General features: G+C 46.0%; 1 protein-coding gene across 1 annotated transcript in view; it reads left to right on the top strand.

Annotated features, from left to right (window-relative positions):
* Positions 1-494: 494 nt before the first annotated feature.
* EPS8L1 (EPS8 signaling adaptor L1) overlaps positions 495-27,539 on the top strand; it is a 235,521-nt gene continuing 208,476 nt past the window's right edge. The window contains exon 1 of the mRNA XM_078655013.1: positions 495-879. The gene's annotated coding sequence lies outside the window, so the exon portion shown is untranslated. The remainder of the gene's footprint in view (positions 880-27,539) is intronic.

Raw genomic sequence — 27,539 nt, 5'->3', positions numbered from 1 at the left:
TCAACCCTTAGTCGTAATGTTCACCATTTAGTTTTTTCTCAGAAATGAGGTAGAGGAAAACATAGGTCACCCCGAATCTAAGAGTGGTTGTAGTTGTGTGGGCGGCCCTGTGGGGGTGCCAGGACAAGGCACTGTCCCGGGGCGGCGAGTCTAAGCTCGATGCTTTTGAAAGCTGAATAGCTCACCCATGACGCTCTCCGCTGGGTGCCTCGAGGCCTCCTAAACGACAGGTGCACCTGTATGTTCTGGTACGCGAGTCTCCAGTTCTAGTGTGTTCTCCTGTGTGATGACGTTTCAGTTGCGTTTTGGAGCTTGCTTCTAGTGCCTTTAATGATGTGTGCCGGTTCTAGGCGCTGTGCTCGCCTGTCCTTGTCACCGCCTGCCACAGCAATGACACATCCTTTGAGGCAGGTCCAATGCAACCTGTTCCCAAAAACCTGCCCGGAGAGTTTCCTTTGTGTTTTAGTGCTGTTGCCAACGACACCTGTGGAATGCATGGGTGTGTGCGCTCCCTGCCCAGTTTAAGAAATACTCAGGGAGGGGAGGCCGGCGCTCACACACCGATCCGGACGTGCGTGAGCAACACCGGCTGCAGCGGGCGCGAGGCGGGCACGGACCGGGCACAGAGAGGGGCACAGACGGGGCATGGGTCTGCCCCCGTGAACTCCACATAGAGTTGGTTTAGACGGAGCGGCGCGGACGCTGGTGGCCCGGAGGCCAGAGGAGGTGGTTGGTGGACCCTGGTTGGTGGCGCAGGGGTCTGTGGTGGCACAGTGGACGGCGGTCCGTGGATTATGTTTCTTTCCGCGGCCTGAGATCACGGATTCACCGGAGGCGGATTTGAGGACTCCAGAGGCGCCAGGCGGACCCGCCAGACAGGTGAGCGCCGCCCGAGTGAGTTTAAACGCGCGCCGTGCACCTGCTACCGGGGGGTGGCGGGACCGGGAAGGGACAGCCAGCCTCCCACCGGAGCCCTCCCGGGGGTTGTGTCCTGATCTCCAGGGTCATGGGAAGAGCAGCGGGGAGGGCGGGGGTGTTCCAGAGTTTGCGCCCCCGCTCCTGCCAGCACTACACCTGCAGGGACCAATGAAGTGTGTGCCCCCCTCCTTCCCCGCCTACACTACTTCTGTGGGGGCTACGGAATCTGTACCCCATCTGCACAACTTCTGGGTGGGACCTGGAACGTATAGCCCTCCTGTGACGACTTCTGTGTGCGTTATGGAATGTATACCCCACCTGCACAACTTCTGGGTGGGACCTGGAACGTATAGCCCTACTGTAACGACTTCTGTGGGGGATCTGGAATGTATACCCCACCTGCACAACTTCTGTGGGGGATCTGGAACTTGTAGCCCTCCTGTGACGACTCTGTGTGGGTGATGGAATGTATACCCCACCTGCACAACTTCTGTGTGGGTTATGGAATGTTTATCATCTCCCTGTTCCCACCTGCACAACTTCTGTGTGGGTTATGGAATGTTTATCATCTCCCTGTTCCCACCTGCACAACTTCTGTGTGGGTTATGGAATGTTTATCATCTCCCTGTTCCCACCTGCACAACTTCTGTGTGGGTTATGGAATGTTTATCATCTCCCTGTTCCCACCTGCACAACTTCTGTGTGTGTTATGGAATGTATACCCCCTCCTTCTTCACTCGCAAAACTAAGTTCATTGATGGCCATAGAAAGTATATCCCCGTTTGCACAATTTCTGTGGGGGCTATGGAATTTATTCCCCTCCCTCTTCCCCATCTGCACAACTTCTGTGGAATCATCACCTTTCTTCCCCCCTTGCATTACTCTGTGGGGGCTAGGGAATGTATACCCTTCCTCTTGCCCACGTGCACAACTTCTGTGGGGGCTAGGGAATGTATACCCCTTCCCTTCCACATGTACGCACACACCACCCCTTCTTCTTCCCCATCTCCACATCAGTTGGCGAGGGGGTGTGTGTCATGTGTGCCCCCTCCATCGCTCCGGGCTTCACCACACCTGAGCCGTGAGCTGAGCGGAGAGGAGCCCTCCCACCTGCATTACACGGGGGTGGGCAGGAGTCTCAGAGCCGCGGACCCTTTCTCATCTCCCGCGGGTTGGAGCTCAGTAGCCTGGCACCCTCACCCCCTCCCAGCTGTATCACTGATGTGGGGCCACCGAGGCCCCCCCGCCTGGTCTCAGGAATCCCTTCAGTATATAGCTTCAGACTACCGAGCACCTGAGGATTGGGTAGAGACTTACGTTTTTATTGCTTGTTTGATCTTGGACAATTTGATTATTGCGTGTGGGATTCAATGTTAAGAAACTGGAGCTGAGAAACATACAGATCTGATATATCCCTGTCCTGGTTGTTTACATGTGCAAGATAAACGGTGGAAAGGTGGGGGGGGGGGGGGAGGCAGCCGCCGTGCGGGTAAACAGCTGTCTTCCAATCAAGACACCCGAGGTGTAATATCTCAGAAGTCCATAATGTGTGATCCTGGGCACAGTACTTACTTTCCTAGTGGCGCAGTCCTCATATCTTCCAACATGGCGATGCCTACACATAAACTGTCCAGGATTAAAGGTCTGAAAAAGTTCGACAGCTGCAGTCTCGCAGGGCTGGCCCAGGCGCACAGAGCTCTTGGGACAATGAGCTGAGACTGATGCTTAGTTAATATGCGAAAATATGTTTTATAACGTGTTTCTTTTGTTGTAAACTCTGCCAAGTGTGTCTGGGACTCCTGTTGCCCAAGTGAGTGGCACACCTTTTATCAATTTCTGACAGCTGAAAGGCTGAGTCGGTCCTAATGGACTGTGCCAATGACATACCGATTACACACATACCTCTGCAGCACGTGCACCAACTTTCTGCGCAAATTTGTTGATTGAGACGTGTGACCTGCTGGTTACACAGGCCCGCCTCACACAGGTGGATCAGCTCACTGAGCTATCTGACTGGCGGGGACCCCTGCCCTGTAGGGTTTGGAGTGGGTGCGTGCATTACCCCGCGGAGCTATCACACTGCAATTAACTTCTGCTACCAGAAAGGAAATGACTGTTCTTAATGGTATCCATACACTCATACAGCACACTGTAGGTGGCAGTGCCCTATACTGTAATTACAGATCATTCTACGGATGGAATGTTTAGAGCTCCGTCACAGACACCAGTGGCTGGTGCACACCTCCAGCGCCAACATTCCAGCGCGTGTCCTTCTGTCCTCCCTTTTAAATTCAGAACATCCCCCCTCAGAGGGTTAATATCACTGACTTCTACATCCTTGTTTCCCCTCTTCCTCGGACCACACTGGGCGAGAAAGACCCTCAGCTGTCGCCTCGGGACTCCATTCAGCTTCAGAGCCTTTAACAACCGTTAGAGCCCTCAGCAGCGGGCTCTAATGCTATGTTATTGTTACAGCTAGCATTTTTAACAAGGATAACGAGAACAGCAAGAACAACAAGAACAACTATTATTATTATTCTTTATTATAATAATAACAATATATTATTACCATTATTTATAATACTAACAACACATATTAATATTTTTATTATTACTATTAGCATTATTATTATTATCATTATTAGTGTTAGTATTATTATTATTCGTAATGACAACACTATATTATTATTATTTATAATACCAAAAATACAGATTATAATTTTGTTAAAATATTTATAATACCAACAATACTGAATAATAATATTATTATCTCTAAATCGGCCTGAATGGGATCAAATGTTTTCCCGCCCACTCCTTCAAAAAGAAAAGAGAGTGCAATATTGCCCTGATATGGGTATTAATCTAGAATATACTTTTCTAGACACCAGTGCTGCTACTGGCGCAGCCAGTCAGGCACTCACTGTCAGCCGCTGCTGTGGCCTTTAGATCAGGCGTTTATGATCATGGCATGGCAAACTCAGCCGTTCATCCTTACAGCAAATGCCATTAAATTAGGATATAGTGTCACCTGTTATCTGCAGTGCTTAAAAACGCAATACTATATAAATAAGTTATTCATTTAATCCATGTATCCTTCCAGGCCCACCCGTCTGCCCATTTCCAGCACAGATGGTGCATGATCTAGCTTTGCCCTGCCTGCCTTCCTGGGTGCAGTCCCTCCTCTGTGTCTCTCCCAGGCCCTTCAGTCTGCTCATTGCTGTGTGTTCCAGGCAGGCTCTCCATTGTTGCTCTCTCTCAGGATCCTTTTCACAAATGTAATACTTTACATGGGTTTAGATGTATTTCACCCTCTCATGGAAAAAAGCTTTGCCAGTTAGAATCTGTATATGTTTTCTTGGGGAAGAGAATACAGTTCTAGTTTGCACCCTAGTCTCTTTAGGCTAAGTTGATTTCAGTTAATCAAGTTCTGTAAATATGTACTTTGATTGTTCTATACTGTCTTGCTCAATCAATCAGTCAACCAATCAACCAATCAATCAATCAATATATGTATAAAGTGCCAAAACCATGCAATGTGATTAACACTATTGATGAAAACAGGAGGCATTACTGGTGATGACAGGTCTTAAAGGCCCTTCGTAAAGTGCCACTGGCTCTGAGTGCCTGGAAGTGTCACGGAAGACAGGCCACAAGGAGCAAGCATCACTTAGAGGACCTTTCTGCCAGTTTATGGGGTGCCAATTGATTCTCATCAGCAGATCATAGTGCAGTGGTAGGACAGTAGGGCATAAAGTGATTGGGCGGATAAATGGGTGCTGGTTTTGGGAAGGCTACACTGTCCTAGCAGCAGAGCTCTTCAAAACTTGTACTTTTATGGGGCTAGGTTTTGACCGGACAGTTAGCAAACAACCGTGGGCTTTGGGTCACCGCTTTGAACCATTGGGTTTCCCTTACCAGCCTCCGTCAGCCATTGGCTGCAGACTTCGTCAATCATGTCTTCACTCAACCCAGAGGAGTATTCATCTCTCGCCTGATGCTACTTGCTGAATGGCTGTGTCCTTCCGCCTTTGCCAGTGCCTGTTCATATTGGTTTTAGAAGGCACCGCCAATGAGCATTGGCGTGACCAGCTTTCCTGCCAGTCACGACTCTGGCACAAGGGCCCAGTCCCCTCGGGTAGAAAGCAGCGAGTCTTTCAGAGGAGTGCCCATCGGGGTGACAGTAGCGTTGTTGCCATGGTTACGCAGGGATACGTGGGCGTCAAAAAATGCCCGTAGCGGTGTACCGCTGGTCATTGTGTCGCCAGCATGCCGTGGTTGTCAGCTGTATGAAGATAGCATTAATGTCCCTGCACTGCAGCCCACGGGATATCGGGCACTTTTAGGGCAGGCCCCGCGTCCACCAAACTCTAACCAAGGCCCAATGATTTCAGCCAGTGGTCAGCACCGGGGAGAGAGAATTCATCTTAGCAGGCAGGATAAAGGTGTCCCCAGCATCCGAGCAGCTGTGTCTGTGTAGGTCTGTCCAGTCTGTCCTCCCCTCGCGTGCCCGCTCTGAGCACTTTAAGGGGTCTCCAGTCGCCCCTCTTTTCTATGACTGCTATTGCTTGTGCGCGAGATATTGCACTTGTATCCCTAATGTGCGCACCTGTATCCCTAATGTGCTTGGTCTTCAGCTTTGCCCTCTCTTTCGGAATCCCCTCCTCTGTATGCCCCCCTCTCGTCCCCCACCCCCTCCTGTCCCTGCTCTCTTTCTGCCCAAGGCCTTTTTGAAATCATTCCACTTGAAAGAAACCCAAGAGGCCGTCCGAGATGAATACATTATTCAAATTAAGAGCTGACCTTTCCCACGAGTGTCCCCGTGACCTGGGAAATATTTCTACCTGCTGCAGGGGATTGCTGTGGGGTGGGGGGTGGTGGCGTCGAGGCTCGGGGGTCGGGCCCGTTTTTCCTGTCGTCCTTTGGTCCGGGGGAGATTGTTGGCGCCTCGGCCAGGAGCCGGAGGGCAGTCTGCTGGGTGCTGGCTGGCACGCCACTCATTCAGGGCACTCTGCCTGCCCTTGGGCTAGCCTCTGATTCTGGCTTCAGTTGAGCAAACAAATTCACCAAGCCTGGGAAATCCATGCTGGAACAAAACAGCTTACCTGGAGATGTGCACGGAAATTCGTGGGTTATGAAGCTGAGTGGGCAAATGCACGTGCTGCGCAAATCTATCTGCAAGTCTCAAGGTAGTTGGGGTGGGGGGGGGGTGAAGCAGCAGCTTTGGAGATGGGGGGGCACTACGTGATAAATCTCGGGCTAGGACTGGCCAGAGTTTAGGCAGCTCTGGCCGTTACGCCACATCCTCTCCTGTATGCTTTGTGCCTGGGGACACAGGTATCTACTGGTCAGCAATCCCTCCAGCTTTAAGAGAGAGGCTTATCGGGAAGAACAGAAGGGTCTTCTTCTGAGAAAGGTGACGGTACAGCCATGTAACGGGAACAACATGGGCAAAATCAAACGACAAGGACAGCCTTACAGCCTGAGACCAAAGACAGAGCTGGACACCAAGTAGTATTCGTGGGGGTAGAAGGGGGGTCACTCACTGTCGGCTCAGGTTTGGACATCGGGATAGGTCTCCTGGGTCACTGCTGCTGTCAGTACATACGTATGTATGCATGTGGTATTTCTATAGCGAGAACCTCACCAAAAGGCAGCGGGCACTGTACAGGGTACTGGACAAGCATAAAGTTGAGGACTGTTAATACACTGTCAGTGGCGGCTGCTGTGGCATTTAATTGGTGAGGCAGCATGGGGGAAGTAATTAAAACGAATTATGCTTACCTGCGATCTGCAGCGCCAGTGCTCTTCTGGCCTCTGCTCCTCGACTCCTGCCTTCCCTCAGGGTCCCCAACGCCAATGCAGACACTGCTCTCATGCTGGTATAACCCAGCATGAGAGCAGCGCAGTGATTGGTGAGAGCGCCATAATTAGGCGCTCACTAAGGTCCTACGACCGACCCTCTACTTGTTCTTCAACCGGCTGTAAAGCACAGCTCGCGTGGAGAAATCTAAGTGCGCATGATGGTTTGGCCGGCCTTAGACAGAATAGACGCTCCGCCCTCGGCTCAGCTGCAGGAAGTAAGCGAGGAAAAATAAAATGATACTAACCTTTGTTATTATCATTGAATTTTTCACTGCTCAAAAGCAGTGGGACGGCGCTTCTCTGCCTTAGTGGAGTCGCCGCCGCAGGGTGTAGTTTTGTTTAAAGAGGTGAGTCCAACTCTTACCTAAAGTGGGGCATCGTTCGGCCATTCCTGAGGGATACAGCGATGTTATTCCAGAGCTTGGGTGCATAGATGGAAAGGGACTTTCACAGTGAAGCAGGCACCTGGTAGTGCACACTGTGGGGATCAGAACGAGCAGGCATGAATTTGTTTTGCCTGTGGGGTTTTCAGGAGTTGCACAGTCAAGCAGGAATACATTAGTGTATACACTGTGAGGAGTATGGAGTCACGGTACCAAGCATCATATATTAGTGCACAGAGAGCTAACCCCAAGAGTTACACTGTCAGACAGGCCCATTGAGGGTTCAGACGGAGACTGTGATAAAGGCACTTAGTGCACGCTGTGTGAGGCTCATGAGTTACACTATCACGCAGGTACCTATTACCACACAATATGTGAAAAACTATTACACAAGCACTTATTGGTGCACAATATTCAAAAACAATGTTTAATCAAAACACAGGCACTGATTAGTGCACATTATTGCACAGGCACAATAGTTGAGGATCAAGGCCCGTATTACACAAGCACCCCAGGGGCCCAATGGGCGTTTGCACTCGCTTTATGGGCCCCGGGAGAACTTTGGTATTACAGAGTGGGCCGCAGAAGTTTGTGCTGCCCCTTTTGTAATACAGATAGTGCTGGTGCACATGTAGGGCCAGCGCTATACTTGGAGCGCGCTTCCTCATTTGCATGAGGGGTGAGGCCCCATATAAATGAGGGAATCACTTTGCCTCTGTGCCCGGGGCATATTACCGACATGGGCACAGAGGCAAAAATGCCTTTCAAAGGTGCACTGAAGTGCGCCACAAAAAGGTGCCGCCCTTTAGTGCGCCTTCTAAATGCAGTCCGCTAAAGAGATAAAAGGGAGTCCCATGGATCCCGCAGACATGCCCCTGCAGGCTGGCGCTGTCACTCACTGCAGCCGCCTGCAAGGGGTTCTCTAATCCCTTTGAAAAGTGCAGGCGGGTCACCGCCTACACGGAGCAGCTTTTAAACAGCAGCTCTGGCTTGGTATTTCTCCTCAATGCTTTGTCCTGGGCAGGGGCGGATTGGCAAGGCGGGCATTCGGGCATGGGCCGAAGGGCCGGTGCCTCAGTGCCCTCTGTGGGCCGTTTTTTTCTCCCCTGTCCCAGTCCACAGAGAGTGGACTAGGAAAGGGGAGAAAAAACGGCCCACAGAGTGCACGGAGACAGACAGAGAAAATGAAAGCAGCCTCGCTGTGCGGTCCGACAGCGATTGTCAGCTGTGGCCTCTCCTTCACCCCTGCCCTGCCAAGCAATCAAGCTCAGGCTGGGCTGGGGAGGGGTGATTGTTTGCAAGAATCGGCCTCCCTGGGGGGCAGGTGTTTCTCAGGCCTTTGAGCCATTTGCACCTCGGCCCCCTGGGGCCCATGCAGCCCAGAAACGGTGTTAGTCTTAACACCTCGCCCACAGCCCTTCACATTCAGGGCATAGTGGGCGAGGAAGAATGGGTCTTGCTGTGGGGGCCAGGTGATGTTTGGATTTTTTTATTTTATTTATTTATTTATGCGATTTTATATAGCGTGGACTTTACCCGAAGGTGTCAGAGCGCTTCACACTAGGAACAGCAATAATACATGTGGAGAAAAATTACAAGTGGACAAATTACAAAAGCAAACGTTAAGTTACATGTATCAAAAGTGACAATAGTGAGCAACCAAAATACATGAGGTAGCATTCGGTACATTACAGGAGGAAAAAGTGATATGTGTGCAGGTTACAAAAGCGTACAAAGTACAAGTAGAGGTATAATACTGCAATAAATGGCAGACACTCCAGCACAAGAACAAATGTTACGTAGGCAATGGTGGCACTTGTGCAAGTATCTAAAGCAAGCAAAAGTGAGAGGTAGCATACAGTGTGATACCAGAGAAAAGTGATGTGTGCAAGTTACAAAAGGGTACCATACACAGGTACAAGGGTAATACTACAGTAAATGGTAAACACTCAAACTGCCAGAACACACTGGGAAGGCACTTCCCATGCTCCAGCTTCACCTCAGCCTCCCCCCTGGCTACCTGGCTACCTTGGATGACCCAGAAAGCTGTGTTATGTGCTCCCCTGCCAGGACATTTTCCCGAGGCCTGGAGGGCTGATTAATTTACTAATTGCAGGGGCCTTACCTCTGTTCATGTGCTCCTGAGCTGAAGGTCTGGGGAGGGCTAAGTAGGTTAGTAATAGCAGGGGTTTTGCTGCTTTTCAGGTGCTCCTGTGCTGGAGGGCTGGAATAATTTTGTGACAGAAAGGGGCCTTGCTATTTTTTTTAGTTGCTTAGCATGTAGGCCATTGTCACCTTGGCCCTGTGTCCTGTGCAAGAACAGTATCCTCCCACTTTCATTCCTTGTCTGTGCAAATGGTGTTTCATGAAAGGGCACGCCCCTTGAATGTGGGCCACGCCCCTTAAATATGGGCCACGCCTCTTGAATGTGGGCCACTTTTTTCGTCAGTGCCTGGGCCGAATTGTGATCCCAATCCGACCCTGGTCCTGGGGTCTCAAGTTTGCGGCTGCCCCGGGGGTATTCTTCCTGAAAGGGCGCACGTTCCATGTTTACACCCGGGAGCACTTACTTTATGGTGCTCTGAGGCACAAACATGGAAAATGCGCCCAATCTGGAACATGGGCCCAGGTGTTCTATGGGCGGCCCATAAAAAACAATGCATGAGGATCATGAGTTAAAATTTCATACAGATACTTAGGGGCTGATTTATCTTTAGGCGGGCAGCCCGTTTCGCCGCCAGGGAGATCGAGTAAATTACTTTGTTGCCTGCCAAATTTAGAAATGATTGCCAAGCTGGCAGTCCTTTCTAAAGCATTGGGAGGAACCACTGTCAACGCGTTTCCTGTCAATGTTGTTTACAGTTTGGTGAATGGCTTTCGTCATCATGGCGGAATACTACACCAAACTTTTGTTTTTTTCTTCATAAAGAAAATCCAAAAGCTGGGTTTTCTTTTTGAAAATAATAGAGAAAATGCTCCACTCCCCATGGGAGTCTTCTACCTTGGCGCGGGGAGCATTTAATGGTTTTTACTGCCCTTACCTGGCTGTGACGGGCAGGGAAACTGACCTCTAATTCCGCCAATCTAGATTAGGTGTGGCCGCCGGAGAGGTTTAATCACAGCAGCGATGGAATATTCTGCACTATGATTAAACCTAAGGCCCACATGCATCTAAATTTGGTGGGTGGAGCATTATCTTGGCAGCATAGATGCTGCCGTTGCAACAGAGCATCTCTATCACCAAGATATAAATCAGGTCTGTAGTGCACAATGTGTGAGGATCAGGTGGTGCTCTTCTGGCGGGCATATGTGTGAAGATCAGGTGATGCTCTTTGGGCTGTGTGTTTGGGCAGCATGTGTTAGTGCACAATGTGTGAGGATTAAGCAGTGCTCTTCGGGCAGGCGTGTGTTAGTGCACAAGTTGTGAAGAACCAAAGTTTCACTACAGGCTGGCACGTGTTAGTGCACAATGTGTGAGGATGAGGCAGTGCTCTTCGGTCAGGTGTGTGTTAGTGCACAGTTTATGAAGATCCAGAGATTCACTACGTGTTCGTGCACAATATGTGAGAATCAATTGGTGCGCTTCGGGCAGGCCTGTGTTAGTTGAGAGTTTTGGAAGTTTCACTATAGGTTGGCACGTGTTAGTGCACAATGCATGCGGATCAGATGGTGCTCTTCAGACAGGCATGTGTGTGAAGATTAAGCAGTGCTCTTCGGGAAGGTGTGTGTTAGTGCACAGTTTGTAAAGATCCAACGTTTCACTACAGACTGGCACGTTAGTGTACAATGTGTGAGGATCAGGCAGTGCTCTTTGGGCAGGCATGTGTTAGTGAACAATGCACGAGGATAAGGCAGTGTTCTTCGATCATGCATGTGTCAGTGCACAATTTGTGAAGATCAGGAACGTCACTACAGGTCGGCACGTGTTAGTGCACAATGTGTGAGAATCAGTTGGTGCGCTTCGGGCAGACGTGTGTTATTGCAGAGATTGTGAAGTTTCACTACAGGTTGGCACGTGTTAGTGCACAATGCGTGAGGATCAGGCAGTGCTCTTTGGGTAGGCATGTTTTAGTGCACAGTTTGTAAAGATCGAGAGTTTACCCTACAGGCTGGCACATGTTAGTGCACAATGTTTGAGGATCAAGCAGTGCTCTTCAGGCAGGCGTGTGTTAGTGCACAGTTTGTGAAGTTCCAGAGTTTCACTAGAGGTTCCATGTGTTAGTGCACAATGCGTGAGGATCAGGCAGTGCTCTTCGGGCAGCATGTGTTAGTGCACATTGCTTCGGGCAGCATGTGTTAGTGCGCAATGCTTGAGTATTTTGCAGTGCTCTTCAGGCAGGAGTGTCTTAGTGCAGTTTGCGAAGAGACATAGTTTCACTACAGGTTGGCACATGTTAGTGCACAATGCATGGGGACCAGGCAGTGCGCTTCGGGCATGCGTGTGTTAGTGCAAAGTTTGTGAAGATCCTGAGTTTCTCTACAGGCTGGCACGTGTTGGTGCACAATGTGTGAGGATCAGGTGGTGCGTTTCGGACAGGTGTGTGTTAGTGCACAAAGCTTGAGGATCAAACAGTGCTCTTCGAGATTACATGTGTTAGCGCACAGTTTGTGAAGATGCAGAGTTTCTCTATAGGCTGGCACGTGTCAGAGCACAATGCGTGAGGATCAGGCAGCGCTCTTCGGACATGCATGTCTCAGTGCAAAATTTGTGAAGATCGGTCGCTTCACTACAGGCTGGCATGTGTTAATGCACAATGTGCGAGGATCAGGTGGTGCTATTCCGGCAGACATGTGTGTGAGGACCAGACAGTGTTCTTCGGGCAGGCGTGTGTCAGAGCACAATTTATGAAGATCCTTAAGTTCACTACAGGCTGGCACACGTTAGTGCACAACGCAGGAGGAGCAGGACTTGCATTGCTGGGCTGGAGATGACAGAGTTTTTGGTATGGTGCCGATAATCAGGAGGGGCACTGGTGGTATCTCATGAAAAGCTCCCCATTGCATACTGAGAATTGCGGCCTTTATGATGTCACACGCATTGAAGTGTTCAGCACCAGTTGCTGCAGCCAGTGCTCGTATTTCTGCGCGTGTTTTGGGATAGGCCCTTCTTTAGGGGGCCTGAGATGCTGCTTGTATTCCATCAGGCCAGCACCACTTCAAATGCGCACGTAAATGTAAATGTAAATTGATACTTGTATAGCGCACTACTCACCCGCAAGGGTCTCAAGGCGCTTGTACGAATACCGCTGTGGAACCCATCCTGGCTTTCCCTGTGAGGTGTCCACCCTGGGCACCCCCAAGGTGGAGGCCAGGCATCCTTAGCGTTGTGGGGGCCGTTGTGGAGATCAAGCAAGCTATTGCCCAGAGTTGCAGAGTGGGACTCCATGATTGGAATAGGTACCGAGGTCAGAATTATCCGTGGAATTTTGAGCCCAAGACACGCCGAGGCGGGGAATTGAACCCTGGTCCCGGGCTAGACCTCTGCATCAGGGTCTGCCGCTCTAACCATTGAGCCACACTTCTCCACGTGTGGACCTGCTTCAGACAGCACCTTGTAGCCAGCGAAATGTGTGGGGTACCGGGGGTAGTCGGATGTGACGAACGAAGTGGAGTCACTCCATATTCATGGATGTATCCGTTTCAGGCCCCGCATAGGTCCTTGTTGCCACAGTGTCCGCGAGCCGGGATGGGCGGGTGTGCCACAGGCCTGGGTGGGTGCGGTCAGAGGCAGCACAGGCAGTGGCTCTGGGTTCCTATATTTAATCCATTGTTACTGCAGGGAGGGCCTGGCAGAGCAGGATTCGTGCTGAGCTGCCGGACTGTCGTCGCCAACTAACAGCTTCTCGTCTCACAGGCGCCCGCTGCTGCGTGCCGCACGTGACCTCTTTGGAAGAAGGCCCATGTCGGGTCTAGCTGTGCCCAGCCCTGCAGATTGTCTCTTGCCCTGGTCGGTCTCTCTGTGCGGCCTGCTCCAGGGTGCAGGCTCGGCTTCTGGTGCACTTGTGCGTAGCTCACACCCGTGCGCAGCCTCCTCGGATGTGCAGGTTCCGTCTTTGACGCACTTGTTTTGCGTGTCCTCAGGCCTCGCTGTGCCAGCCCCCTCCTGGGTAAAGGTTCGACCTCTGCTGCATGACGTGTGAAGAACCCACACACCTCTGTGTGCAACCTTCTTCTCGGATGCACGTTTAGTAGCTCACACACTTGTGTGCAGTCACTTCCAGGATCCAGGCACGGCCTGGTCCACATGTGTGAAGGGTCCACACGTTTCTGACCTCACAGGGGACGCAGATTCAGCCTTTGACGCAGGTGTGGAGAGCCCACACACTCCTGCGTAGAGTCACCCTCAGGCTGCTGGCTCAGTCCCTGGGCATGTGTGTGTAAAGCCCACGCGCCTCTGTGCGCGCATTCCTCCGTGGAACCTTTGACGCACGTGTGGCGATCCAGCCTGGGGGTCGGCCCCTGGGCATGTATGTTAAGCCCACGTGCCTCTGTGCGCACCTTCCTCCGTGGAACCTTTGACGCACATGTGAGCAGAGCACACACACTCCCGGCTGAAGGCTCCGTACCTGGGCATGTGTGTAAAGACCGCGCGCCTCTGTGCGCACTGACAGGTGCAGACACAAACATTCGTCCATATGTAACCTTTTGGTACTGCGCCCTATTTATTTTGGTAGTTGGACACCGATTTATAATTTTGTAAGCTGCTCCTGTTTGTTTTGTTGACATGCCCTAGGGCTGGCGCATTGTCAATCCCCCGTCAGGCATGGTGTATACATGTGCTTTTCAAATCTCACCGCATCACTCTTATCTGTCATTCCTTCCACAGGAGCTCACGTCGCCCTGAGTAATATCCCGGGTCCCTCCACCCTCAGTCCACACAGGAGCGCAGTGGATGTCAACATTCCTTCACACGGGGCCAGCCCGCTGTTTGCCATAGCAATCTGCGCTGCTGGCAGCCGATAAGATAAGCAGCGAGGCACCAACCCTGCAGGCTGCAGCTCAGATCCCCAGGGGCCTGCAGGTCACCGGTTCAAGCGTGTGGCATTCTGAGGGCCCATCTATCATGCATCAGCATGCTGGCCTTTCTGGGTCTGGCTGGAGCACATCTATCTGCAAACCTTTGGTTACCAATTCCTTTTTTTTTAAAGTTTGAATTTATCAAAGAATAACAAGAAAAAGAACAGCGACACAATAAGTAGAACAAATCCTATTAAACATAAAAATATGTAGTAAAATAAGAATATATAAGGATAGGATTATCAAGCTGTATACAAAAAAGAAAAATGCACAATATAGACAATAAAGGGCAAGGACAAGGGAAGGGAAGCAATATGCAATTACTATATAACAATTGAGAGTAATAATGCAACATTGTAAGAATAACAATGACTGAATTAGAATAACAATATAAACATACAGGTGTGAAGAAACTTCTAATCATCTAGGAGTAAAGCGGCACAGAGAGAACTCAAGGTGGTTTACGAACATCGTCTGAAATGTTGGTAGATTCAACGTTAGAAGAGGCACACAAAGATAGATATGTTGTTAATGGAAGCCATGGTAAATCTCTTTTAATTGCTAGGGATATAGGGGAAACATAATTAGAGTCTAGTCGGTGATGAAAGCAAACAGCGTTCCACCAGGATTTGAATTGTTGACAAAAATTAGGACCCAGAAGTAGAGAATTATTAAAGCACCATATTCCTGGCATGGGAGAAAAAGGAATAAGATCTATATCTACAAGTACAGGAGCATGATCTGAGATTAAAATGGAACCAATTTCAGATTGAATGGCATGTTGGGCCAGAGACTTACTATGGAAAAGGTAATCAATACGGGACTGTAAGTGGTGTTAGGCTGAATAAAATCTATATTCTCGAAGGTCAGGGTGACAAAGGCGCCAAATATCAACCAACAATTGTGAATGCATTTTAGAGGGAACAAACTTAACTCTAGAATGTCTATCTAATATGGCAGTGGTTCCCAAACTTTTTTGACCTGTGGCTCCCTTGACCTAATCGGCAGTTGGCTGTGGCTCCCCACCATTTCCTCACCAGTGAGCGGGTGGGAGGGGGTGTAAGCCCGACCTCGGGAGTACTTCCTGTTGTCTTCTGCAACGAAGCAACGAAGAATGAAAGTATTATAATCATATTTGTAACAAAACAAAACTATAACAGTTGTTTAATAAAAATGTAAGTGAGAAACAATACATATTCTGTTAATGTGTTGTGTAAGGCTTTGTATGTGTTTGTAAAATGTTTGAATTGGCTGTGTTTGTAAATAGGGAGCCAGTGAAGCTTCTTGAGGTGCAGTGTGATGTGGGTGCGGCATGGGAAATTGAAATTGAGTCTTGCAGCAGTGTTCTGGATGGTCTGGAGTCTGTGAAGGAGATGTTTAGAGATTGCGGCACAGAGAGTGCTGCAGTGGTCCAGCCTGCTGGTTATGAGTGCTTGCATGAAGGTCCGTCTGGTGTTCTGAGGCAACCATTTGAAGATCTTTAGGTGCACGAGACAGAGGACAGCATGTCCTCAGCGATGAGGCAGCAGGGCCACGTGGAAGCATGACATGCACCGAGTAGGCCTCAGTTGGCCTCAGACAGAGGTCAGTGGCTTCTCAGACCTGAGGTAGCAGTCAAACAGAGGACAGTGTGTCCTCAAAATTATTGAGACTCAGGGCTTTGTGGGAGTATGACAAGTACGAAGGAGGCCACAGACAGAGGTCAGTGGGATCTCAGACCTGAGGCAGCAGGGCCTTGTGAAAGCAAGACATGTGGAGAGGAGGCCTCAGACTTGAGGCTGCAGTCAAACAGTGAACAGTGTGTCCTCAGAGCTGAAGCAGCAGAGCCTCGTCGCAGTATAATGAATATCGAGGAGTCCTCAGGCAGAGGTCAGTGGATTCTCAGACCCGAGGCTGCATTCAGATGACAGTGTGCCTTCAGAGTAGAGGAGAGTGAGACAATAAATTAGCAGGAAGGGTTGAGCTTCAGGGGAGTCAAGAGTGGGCTCTTACAGGTTGCGGACAAGCAGAGTCTGAAAAATATTTGGTATATAAGTCAAGCAACAAACATCATGTTAGAATAGGATTGCAATACGTGCTGCTCAACCATAACATCCAAAACGTCTTCTACCAGGTCATTTCCAATAAATGCTAGGGGAGCCAAATGTGCATCTGTAAACTATGAGGATCTGGGGGGGTGGACATAATGCCCGCTTTCTGAGTCTTTAACGAGCTCCGTGGAGCCTGCCTTTTTACACTAAAACTAATGGAGGTGATAACGGGTTTAAAATAGAGGTTGGGCAGAAGATCGGCATGGCATTTGATTAATAATTAATGATAATCAAATGCCATGCTGATCTTCTGCCCAACCTCCCTTTTACACCCGTTATCACCTGCATTAGTTTTAGTGTAAAAAGGCAGGCTCCACGGAGCTCATTAAAGAAATCCGACAAAAAAAGCCAATTAGCCAAGGCCTTTTCTCTGGCAGCTTTAACGAGCTCCGTGGAGCCTGCCTTTTTACACTAAAAATAATGCAGGTGATACAGGTGTAAAAGGGAGGTTGGGCAGAAGATCGGCATGGCATTTGATTAATAATTAATGATAATCAAATGCCATGCCGATCTTCTGCCCAACCGCCCTTTTACACCTGTTATCACCTGCATTAGGTTTAGTGCATAGCTGCCAAGGTTTCAGATTGCTATGTGTGACATTTCCACAATGTCAGTGTAATTATGAGTGACATTTCAATGACTATGAGTGACTCTTTCACGCAAGTAAAATCAAGCATTGAAGACGAGGGAAACAAATTAATATCAGGAATTAAACCCATTTCAGCAACAAGAAAGTCTAGGATCTTAAAATTGCATCAAAGCACCAGAAACGGAAGACACTAACCAAAGACAAACTGCATGACGGCTCTTAATCACAGACATCCACTCCCCACCCTCCCCCCTCCCCGAATAAAACCAAACTCTTAAGTCCATGGAAAAAGCTAAATATCAGGAAGTAGGCCCTTAAAACAATAATACTTCGCTTTGATAGACTTTCAAGCCACTGCAAAACCCCTGAAATGTAAAGTCACAAACCTACTGTCCGTTTCCAAAAAGACGGTTACAGGAAGGGGATCCAAGAGGAGCCGTTTTATAGTTCAGGCTAGCAACAGGCTTGTCTTTTAAAATTCCATTGCACACAGATAATCGATCAATCATGTTAATTAAGAAATATGTGAACTGTAAGTAGTCAGAGTGTGATTTTTAAGGGGCCATTTCTCCCTTTTCCGTTTTCATGCTTTTTTTCAAAACATTTATTTTTTTGGCAGGCATTGACCTCGTGAGCTGTGTGAATTAACCTTTCTGTCCCTGAAAGTAATTGTAATGGACCGGCAGCACTGGTGGCGCGCAAGCCCAATTAATAACATTTAGAGCACATTTTCAAGAAAAACTCACTGAGGCCCAACACTTACTTTCTAAGGCGACTCAAGGAGCGGTAATTTTACTGGCCGCACCTCCACGCTGTCTCACCACAGCAAACACCAGTCCGGGCAGGATTGTGAGTATGGCTCTGCAGCAGCTACATAAGAGGCGCTGGTCTGCTGCTGAGAAACAATTCCAGAGGCCGCAGCGGTCCGTACAGGATTCAGCTGACCCGACCAGCTATGTGTCTGACAAACTGACTAAAATAATAAAAGAACTATGGCACAACTCAGTCGGTGTGAGCACCGTGCCACTGCCATTGCAACTCCATTCACTCAGCGCCGAGTAAATACATTAAATGGCAAGCAGATTTGCAGGTGCTAAAACTGCTATTTTACCAGCGGGGAACAGTCTGTAACCTTTTGTTCGGCGGAATGGCACCCTGTGGTTATGTCGCCAAATTGCTGGCAGAATCACACCAAGCGGCTCCACGACTCTCTGGCAGCTTTAACGAGCTCCGTGGAGCCTGCTTGTTTTACACTAAGCTTGATTTTCCAAATGTGAGCGCGGCGCCCCTGGCTGCTCATGACGGCGCACCAGGGTGCCGCGGCGCACAGTTTGGGAACCACTGTAATATGGGACGATGAACTTGGTTACAATCACCACCAACAATAATGTACTCATCATCATATAGAAGCAATTTGTCAGAAACATTAGTCCAGAAAACCTTATCAACCGAAGTATGGGCATGAAAAACAACGAAAGGAATCTTATCTATGAGGAGCTTAACAATAACCCACCGACCTTCAGTATCGGAATCTTGTTGAACAAGGGAAACATGTAATTTTCAAGACACAGGATCATAACTCCATTTATCTTACCTAAGGCTGAGAGTTAAACACATGACCCACCCAACATCTTTTCAGCTTGGAAGCTTCATCCTCAGAAATATGGGATTCTTCATGTATGGCAACGTCAGTTTTTAATTTTACTAGATGAGATAGCACCCGTTGCCTTTTGATAGGGTTGCTTAATCTTTTAATGTTCCAGGTAGTAACCCGAAATGTAACTTAATGAAAAAAGCATGAACAAGTGATATGCTTACAAGAGCAAAACCAAAGTTAGAATAAGATAAAAATGAGAAGGAAAAGTAGAGGGAATATAGCATCTGTTTTAATAAAGAAGGCAAAAAGGAGGAAGGAGTAAAGAAGATAAAATGCAAAGCATAGTGGAAAGAAGAAACCATAATAAAGGATACCAATGAAAGAGAGATAAGATAGAGAACAAAAAGACAGTACATGTCTGAAAAACAAACATACAACACAAGACGAAATGGGGGATTGCTACACCAGAAGATGACGACAACATCGCCGGAACTCCACCATCCCCAAAGGAATCATGGTTAAGACATCAACATACAAGGGAGACCATAAGGGAAGCAAAACTGCGGGGAAAAACTACACCTGTATAAGAAGGGAAGAAAACATTATAGATGAGAAAATACACTCAGAGAAAGGGAAAAGAGAGAACATAGATAAAACATCTTGATGCACTTATCATTACAAAAACACAAGTAAAACAATGATCAAGGAATTCCATAAACAAGAAACAGTAGACATGGCGAAGCAAAATAAGAAATCAAGTAGATGTTGAAGTTTCTATTGCAACAGCTCCATGTTGACGAAGGAATTCCTGCAATACAGCTGGATCATCAAATGTGGTAGTCTTTTCCTTATAAGTGACCTTAAAAAGGCAAGGATGGATTAGTCCAAATCTGGCATTTATGCACGCAATTGACGACAAAGATCAAGAAATTTCTTCTGATGATTGGCTGTAACTTTAGCCACATCTTGAGAGAAAATAGACGTTGATCCTTCCATAAAATTTGTTTTGGGAACTTAACTGCAGACAGGACTTATAGAAGATCTGTATATTGCAAGAAAAACATGATGACTCCACAAGGCTTTGCAGAGATCTTGGGACCAAGCCTATAGCCCTTTGAATGTTAAGCGGAGCAGTAGTAGATAAATCCAAGGGCTTAGGCAAGAATGTTTGAAAGAAGACGGTTGGATTGAAACCCTTAATATTTTCAGAAAGACCGTAAATTCGAAGCTTGTTTCTGCGATTTTGATTTTCTAAATCCTCCGATTGCTTCTTAAGCAGAGCAATTTCTGACTCCAGAGTTGAAATGTGAGAACAAGAGACCTGAAGAGAATCCATTCTTTGTTCCACAACAAGCATACGCGATTCTAACGAAGACCATTTATAATCGAGATAGTGCATGGTTTTATTAGTGATCTCGATGAAGTGTTTCAAGGCACGAATTTCCTCAAGGATTATATCCATGGATGCTAAAGATGAGTTCACTGGAGAAGGAGGGTCTTTTTCGGTCGCTTGGTGGAAATCACAGGTAGTTTGCTTGAGAGATGTGATTTTGGAATGGTGCCTGTCATGTGATGAGGTTTCTGAGGAGAAATGTCCTCCATTTCATTGAAATTATAGTCAGAGTCCGAGTGTGTAGTAGGTTTGGAGGAAGTAGTAAGCTTAAGGTTTCTAAATCTCCCCATAAATGAGATAAAGGAAAATTGAGTAAACAATGCTTAATTTCGAACTGCTAAAAAGCAGTACATCAGAGTCAAGCATACTGTGAGGAGAAGGAAATCACAGGTCCACCCTCTTAGTCAACAAAATCACTATGAACGTGAAAAATCTTGAAAAAAGTTACATAGTGAGGAAACCTAAGCTCTTTGAATTATGACAAGGAAAATCAGTCCAGAAGAACAAGAAAAACTGAAGAGTAAGGGCACAAAAAACATCTTTGCTCTTCCTAAAATGAATATACCTACTGCGCACAAGCAGAGAGAATGCGAGAAGTAGTAAAGTGGACACTCAAAAATCGAAAATCAGGCTAAAACTCAAGGTGAAAGTCAATTATTATTTAGAAGACATGAGGTGTGATGAGGAGAATCCCAAAATGGCAGCCATTCATTAATTTAATTAATTGGTAGATAAACCACACCATGTCCTTTACAATATCAGAAAGCTGATAGTTGTCAATAAGTAAGGGAAATTCACTTGCCCAACTTAAGGTGCCAGTCACCAAGCGCTTCCTGAATTAAGTGTTTGAGCATTCCTGAAGAGAGAGTTCAGCGCGATGATGAGGATCTAAAATGGCGGCCGCTCTGTGAATAAACAGCTCACACCGCCAAAAATGCCAAAAACGGAAGGAAATCAGCAAAAGAAGACTGCAAATGCTTCCCGGAACAAAACAAAGTTATAATCCTACATCTCTATTGCAGAAGAGAGGTGCTCCCCATACTAAATGAAGTTCTGTGAGGACCGTCGGCGCAGAGCTCCACAATCACGCCGCCATCTTGTTTGGTGTCCAAGCCATGCCCCCCACTGGTTAACAATTCCTAAAACTAAACATAGAGCGAGCTTAGGTTCCGCCCAAAAGAGTATTTTTCTCCCATCACGTGCATGCTGTTGTCTGTCTGGTGTATAATTTCGCCCTCTTGGAAGAATTTCATTAAAATGCATAAAGTGCTAGTTTCCATTTGAAATGTACCTCCAATCATCATATTGCGGGCAGTTTGGTGGGGAAGGAGCTTTGTGTTGTGTACCTCGAAATTTTGGAAGGCACTTCCAAGGCGCATAATAAATGCCCTTAACATATTGGCCTTTCAGAAACTCCTGAAGACCTGGCTTTTTAACTTTCTTTAACCTACAGCTTCCTTCCCTCTGTGTCATTCAACGCCTTGTTAGCTGGCGCCAAGACACTTACAGGTTTTTGTGGCACTTTAGAAGTCCTAATAACATAACATACCATTCAATACTTTGTCCTGCATGCCTTCTGTACAAAATGCAATTGATTTTTTACTTCTTTCCTCAGCTTTGACGTAGGTTTGGCTTTTGTTTGCTGAGCATCTGCTATGCATGCAACACCTTTGTACAAAATTTGTGCTGTCTGTTCTTTGTATTTGTTACCACTTTAAAGCCAAATCTATTGGCTTTGCCAGTGCGTGTTTCGAGAAGTCTTGGTCTACACAGGTCTTCTGTTTCTATTGGCTGGTTTCCACCAGCCTTCCTGTGAATGGGATCCTGCATAATTATCAGAGGCAGGTGCGTGGTTCCTATTTGCGACTCAGCTGAGTCTGTTGCACCCCCACGCTGACATGCATTGTGGGTTAGCCTCCTTCCCGGAAGGCTGTGACTGCGGTTACCTTCTCGCTCATGGTCTGCATCTTCAAGCAGTCATTTAATATCAGCCTCGTCAACATCCCTCAAAAGTTGATCATCGAAGAAACCCATGATTTCATCATAGGATCATAGTACATGGTTACCTGCTATGATTCTTTACTCTCTCACAACATCAATATAGGCACACATATAAAGACAATTTACTCTATCATCCTCCTAAAACCCCCTCTCAAAAGAAAGTTATGGATAGGATTCCATCCCCCAAAACACTGAAAATCAGTAGTTATGGTGAGCAATGTATCCCACCCTCATTCCACTGCTTATGACCCCACTAATGACTCCATCAAAGACATGACAATTGCATAATCACGTACATCACTGGTGAAATCACTCACATATCACATCACGCCCCAAGAGCCTACCTACCTCATTGAAAGCTACTCTCCACTCTAGGGCCAGGCTTATATCGTGGGAAAGTCTCTTTGACCACATCACTCCCATCCTCAAGCAACTCAACTGGCCGCAAATCGAGGCAAGGCCATACTGAAAAATGCCTGCATTTATTTATAAAGTTTTTTATAGCGTACCTCACAAAGCACTTTACTCTGAAAAATCAATCTACCTCACAAATAAATTATCAAAAGTCGGTCAAAAGAGACCTCTACAAAGCTCAAACAGTCTACTCCTGATTCGACCTAAATTTAAGAAGTGAAATCTCGCACCCGTTGCTTCTCTGGAAATGCTCCTAGGATCTGGAACTCCCTGCCCCAGGACCTGCGGGAATATGAATCCCTACCTCAATTGAAGAAGAAACTAAACCTTTTACTATTCAGCAAAAACCTAAATCCACCCCCTTAGAGTACCTGGCTAGCTTGTGGGTACTTTCCCTGCAACCTCTAAATAAATCAGTGCAACACTACCTCAGGGAAAACTGTGCCTCTAATGAGGGGTCACCAACCAGTAGCTCGTGACAATTGTAGCTCTCCAGCTACCTCTGAGAAGCTCATCTGTGTGCAGCCCAGCTTATTAAATTAGAACGTTTTTGATTGGTTGAATTATTATACATATAACATTTTTTTAAATTATACAGCACTAATAATATTAGTAGCTAGCTGTCAATGCATTTCATTGAACATAAGTAGCTCTTAGTACACAAAATGTTGGAGACCCCTTAACCTCCCTTGCCCTCACAAGGCCTTACCACAGCTACTTTAGAGCTACATCGCCCATCTCGAAGACTGATCGCTCTTGCGCTGGCATTTTTACTGTTCCTATGTACTTTTCTTTTTACCTATCCCTCCGGCAATATCATAAAATTGCACCGATGCCCTGTAAAGCGCTATGTAATTATGTGTACCGTAGCTACTTCAAAATTATATCTGCATCTTTCCCTTATGTTCTTGTACACCTTCTCACATACTGTCACCCTGTATCAATATTCACTGCAAATGTATCTGACGTAGTGCTGCTTATGTAATTTTGTACACCCCATCGCCTTCTGTCACTATGGATCTGTATTTACTCCACATGTATCTCAGGTATTTGCTGCTTGTGTGAACTCTGTGAAGCGCTCTGATGCCCTCGGATCAAGTCCGAGCTATATACAACTCAATAAATAAAAAAAAAAAGAATAACGTTAACCTTAGTGTCATCATCACTGAAGAAGCTCAAGGCTCTTACATCTCACTGTCTTCTGGGCTCAACCTCTGGCTGCACAAAGAACGCTTAAGGGGCAGAGACTGGCTTAGCACAGGTCCTACATCATAGCATAACTTACATATGTAATAAGATGCATATACACATTGTGTAGTATGCCATTTGTACCATTGTGGGTGGAGGTATGCCATGACTGACAAGAGGCAAATCCTCCAGTGGGTCATCCTGCCCTTCCTCCACTATGGTAATAGATAGCATATTCATTTTTTGACGATCTGCATATACGATGTACGCCACGTTCCTCTGTAGTGCCTAAACATCGAAATTACAGGTATTTAAACAGATCCATGATATGGGGGTTAGATCTATCCTGGAGATAAAAATCAAATAGATCAGGCTTTGCAGCTATGAAGAGAATTGTTCATAAATCCCATTCTATGAGACAATAAGCAGTGTTTCAGTTACAATACATTATCTTAACGTAGAATGTAGCAAGAAATGTGTGAATATGGCAATCTGTAAATAATGGCATGTCATAAAATTAAGCAACTAATTGATTTCCTGAATATAGTAACAAAAACATATTTACAAGCTTTGATGGCTGGCACATTTACAGCATACATTGATTCCCTTATGCTCTGCAAGGAGCTGTTTGTGTACCTGGAAGTCTGGTTGAAGAGCTTTAAATGTAGTCAAAGTGGCCTATAAATTGGTGCGTTTTGAGAGTCTAAACAGCTAAACAGTGAAACAGCTAAAAACTCTCCTGTTCAGCAAATAGTAACCTTGTGAGGGCACTTTCTGTTTTCCAGCGCCTGGATGCCTCAGGGCAACTGCAGCGCTTTACAAATCCAATTTTCATTTCATTTCATTTCATTTTTGAATGTTTTTTTGTTTTAACTGTTTTTTTGTAAAGCGCGTTCTTAGCCGATCTTAAGTGCCGCTTTGGTTTGCACTTATATTTTTTCTTTTCTTCATATCTAAGGCATTGCTTAATTTGTAAAAAAAGTGAGTGCCAATGCCCTTCTCGGGAGGCCAGAGCTGCCTGCACTAATCATTGCCCCTGTCAGCGCTGCCAATGACAGAACCAACACAAGTACTAACCATCGCACTGAAACAAGTGTGACAATCAAAGTATCCCAGGCCACCCAATGCTATAATAATGGTGTGAGTGACAAATGTTATTCATTTTTAATGTATATTGACTTATTAAATACTGTTGGTTGTGCTTATATCAGAATTTGGCAGACAGCGCCACCATGGGGTGGGCTGTTACTAGAGCTGGTGTGGACATTTAAGTGCTGGTATCGAGCACCAGAAGCCACCAGTTCAAATTAAGAACTGGTCTAAGGGCAGCTATGAATAGTGTCATAGGCGCCTAGCATAGGGTTGTTAAATCAATTCTCCTGTGGAGGGAAAGCCAGTTTAAGGATTTCTGAGTCGGCATCACATGCTTTCGTTTCTGTTTGCCTGTTTGGAGTATTGCTGCTGCATTTTGGCATATCAGATCCTTCCTCGTCAGATTATTCCATATCGTAGATAACTTAGTTCAGTATGTCTGTATCATGGAGAGATGAGATAACTTCTGGTTGGTTGTACGTCAGAATATCAACCACAAAAATATCTTCCTACAAAAATATTATAGCTAGGGTATCGGCAACAAAATTATTGTAGGGGTAAGTATGTAGAGAAAGGTATAGATTTAGGGGCAGATTTACATGCCCCTTGCACCATTTTTGTGTCACTTTTCCCATGTTAAAAGTGACGCAAAAGTGGCGCAAGGGGCTTGTAAATCTGCCCCTTACTATTCACACATATACCTTGAAAAAAATATATACATGTATATATCTATATAGTCAAGGCACATATATAATGTGTTAAGTACCATAAACATATTTATCTATATATACTTACCTTCACTGTGTTTTTTATTGTCGACATTCTTGGTACAATATTTTTGTATTAAAATATTTAGGAGTCAATATTCTAGTAGTACACCAACAGCTTTATATTATATAGATTTGGAAAAAAATCTAACTTTTTACTACAAAATTAATTTGGGTTGATAAGGTTAGTTCAGAGTCTTGTTGTGGGGTGGTGAGTGAATGTAACACTTGTAGGTTAAAATGTTTGTGCCAATTTCCTCTAGGATTGGCCACATTTAGAATGTCTCTTATACTAGGATTGACTTTGAATTCATTCAGGCTCATATATCTTTATGTGTCCAGAATGTGATTGGCACATTTTATTAAGCTGATCATGCTTTTCACATGGATTTTAGTATTGTCTGTATAATTGTAATATATCATTTAACATGATTCCTTACAAGGAAATAGAGGACTGTGTTTCTCCATTTGGATGTTCCTGAATTTGTTTTACCCACCTTCTATTACCAGGTGCGCTTCTCCTTTAATGATTATACATTTGATCCATGATTTGATTTGATCCTTGGTACAAAAGCAGCTGATAGACCCAATAAGATTTGAACCCTGGCACTTTCGTTGTCCACTTCTATGGGATTGCTAAGACTTGCTAATCGTATTACCCGAGCTGAGGCCTAGATCTGAAGACTAATTGGGCTTTCTCAAAATGGTTAAGTAACTTTTTACAGCTGAACTTAAAAAAACATGTTCTCCTGTATTTTGTTATGAGTAGTGCCACTTAGGAACTGGCTAAAGAAGCGATCTGTGTGTTGGTGGTACTGATCATGTATGTCATATTTATTATATTGTAATATTATTATTTTTTTATAAATCTTTTTATTAAAGCAACAACTAGCCACACCTTTACAAGATACATATCACAATAATCTAGCAAGTCTCAAACAGATTGTTAAGTCAGTAATGATCTTCTTATAATAGTTTACAACTTCCAGGTTCTCCCCTCCCCACATTCCAGCCCCATTCTCTCCTTCAGCTATACTGTCTCTTGCTCCTGGTCCTGTCGAGTGATCGGACTATACAGCATTTCTCGATATTCATTCCATTTCCCCAAAATCTTTGTCCGTTTTTGTGGGCATCCCCTGCTCTCTTAGACCGCCCTTTTCGCATGCATACACCAGTCCAAATCAGTTTTCCATTCAGTCAAAGTCGGGACACCTATTCCTATCCATTTCCTCGCAATATTATGCTTTGCTATCATGAATCCTAGTGTTACCCACAAGCGCTCAGTATTTGTGAGGTCCGAGTCTCCCCAAATATATAACAGACAACGTCTCGGAGATTTGTTCTCCTCTATTTCATAAACTTCCCCCATGGTTGTTATATTGCTGTCCAGTATTGTTGGAGGGGTGGGCTCGCCCACAGCACGTGGAAGTATTATATTGTATTGTTGATCCTGAGTACTGAATCTCCATTACTGAGACCCAGCTCCTACCTAAATATCAACTCCTTTAGCCATCAGTATTATGTAAGTTATTAGTAATATAATATTTTGTGATAAAACAATAAAAGAAGAAACAATTTGTCAAACATAATAATAAAAAGTTAGCACCTGTTTTTTTAGTAGGGGGCGAGAGTCTGTGGCCATGTTTTAAACATTTCCTCATATTTGTATGTTGAGTTTAAAACATGTGGCTTTTTCTTTGGATCCCTGTATATTTTGAAAGTTTTGGCTATTTTTTGTGTACGTATTCATGGGATCAAAGCAATAATAACATGTTTTTACATAAGATGTTATACCCGCATTTTGCCATTTCTAAGCTCTGTAGGTAATGGGCTTGACTATTAGTTGTTTTGATGGTACTATTGGTCTTAGAAAGATGAAAATGCAAATAGGGTTTGAACTTGTGGACTGCAGTTCTTAATAATGTGAACAGGGGGCGCTTAACTGGCTGAGTCATGTAGCTGACAAGCTTTTTAAATGTGAAGTATGTAGGTCTCAGCAATAGGTGAAAGTAAAGGCGTCTCAGTAACGGTGGTCTTATTGGTGACACACGACCCTAGTGCAGAGAATCGGCCTCTTTGGTGAATTTTGCAAGTTTTTGGGGTAAAGTGGTGAGGGAATTATATCTTTCGGTAAACATCCACATTTTATAATGCTATTGTGGATTTTATCTTTTGTTGTAGGTGGGACAGATTGTTACCCTCTTTTTCAGTGGTGCCTGGTGTAGTTT

The sequence above is a fragment of the Lissotriton helveticus genome, chromosome 7 (assembly GCF_964261635.1).
Source record: "Lissotriton helveticus chromosome 7, aLisHel1.1, whole genome shotgun sequence".
NCBI lineage: Eukaryota > Metazoa > Chordata > Amphibia > Caudata > Salamandridae > Lissotriton > Lissotriton helveticus.
The sequence above is the reverse complement of the archived record's forward strand: the minus strand, read 5'-3'. Positions and strand labels throughout refer to the sequence as shown.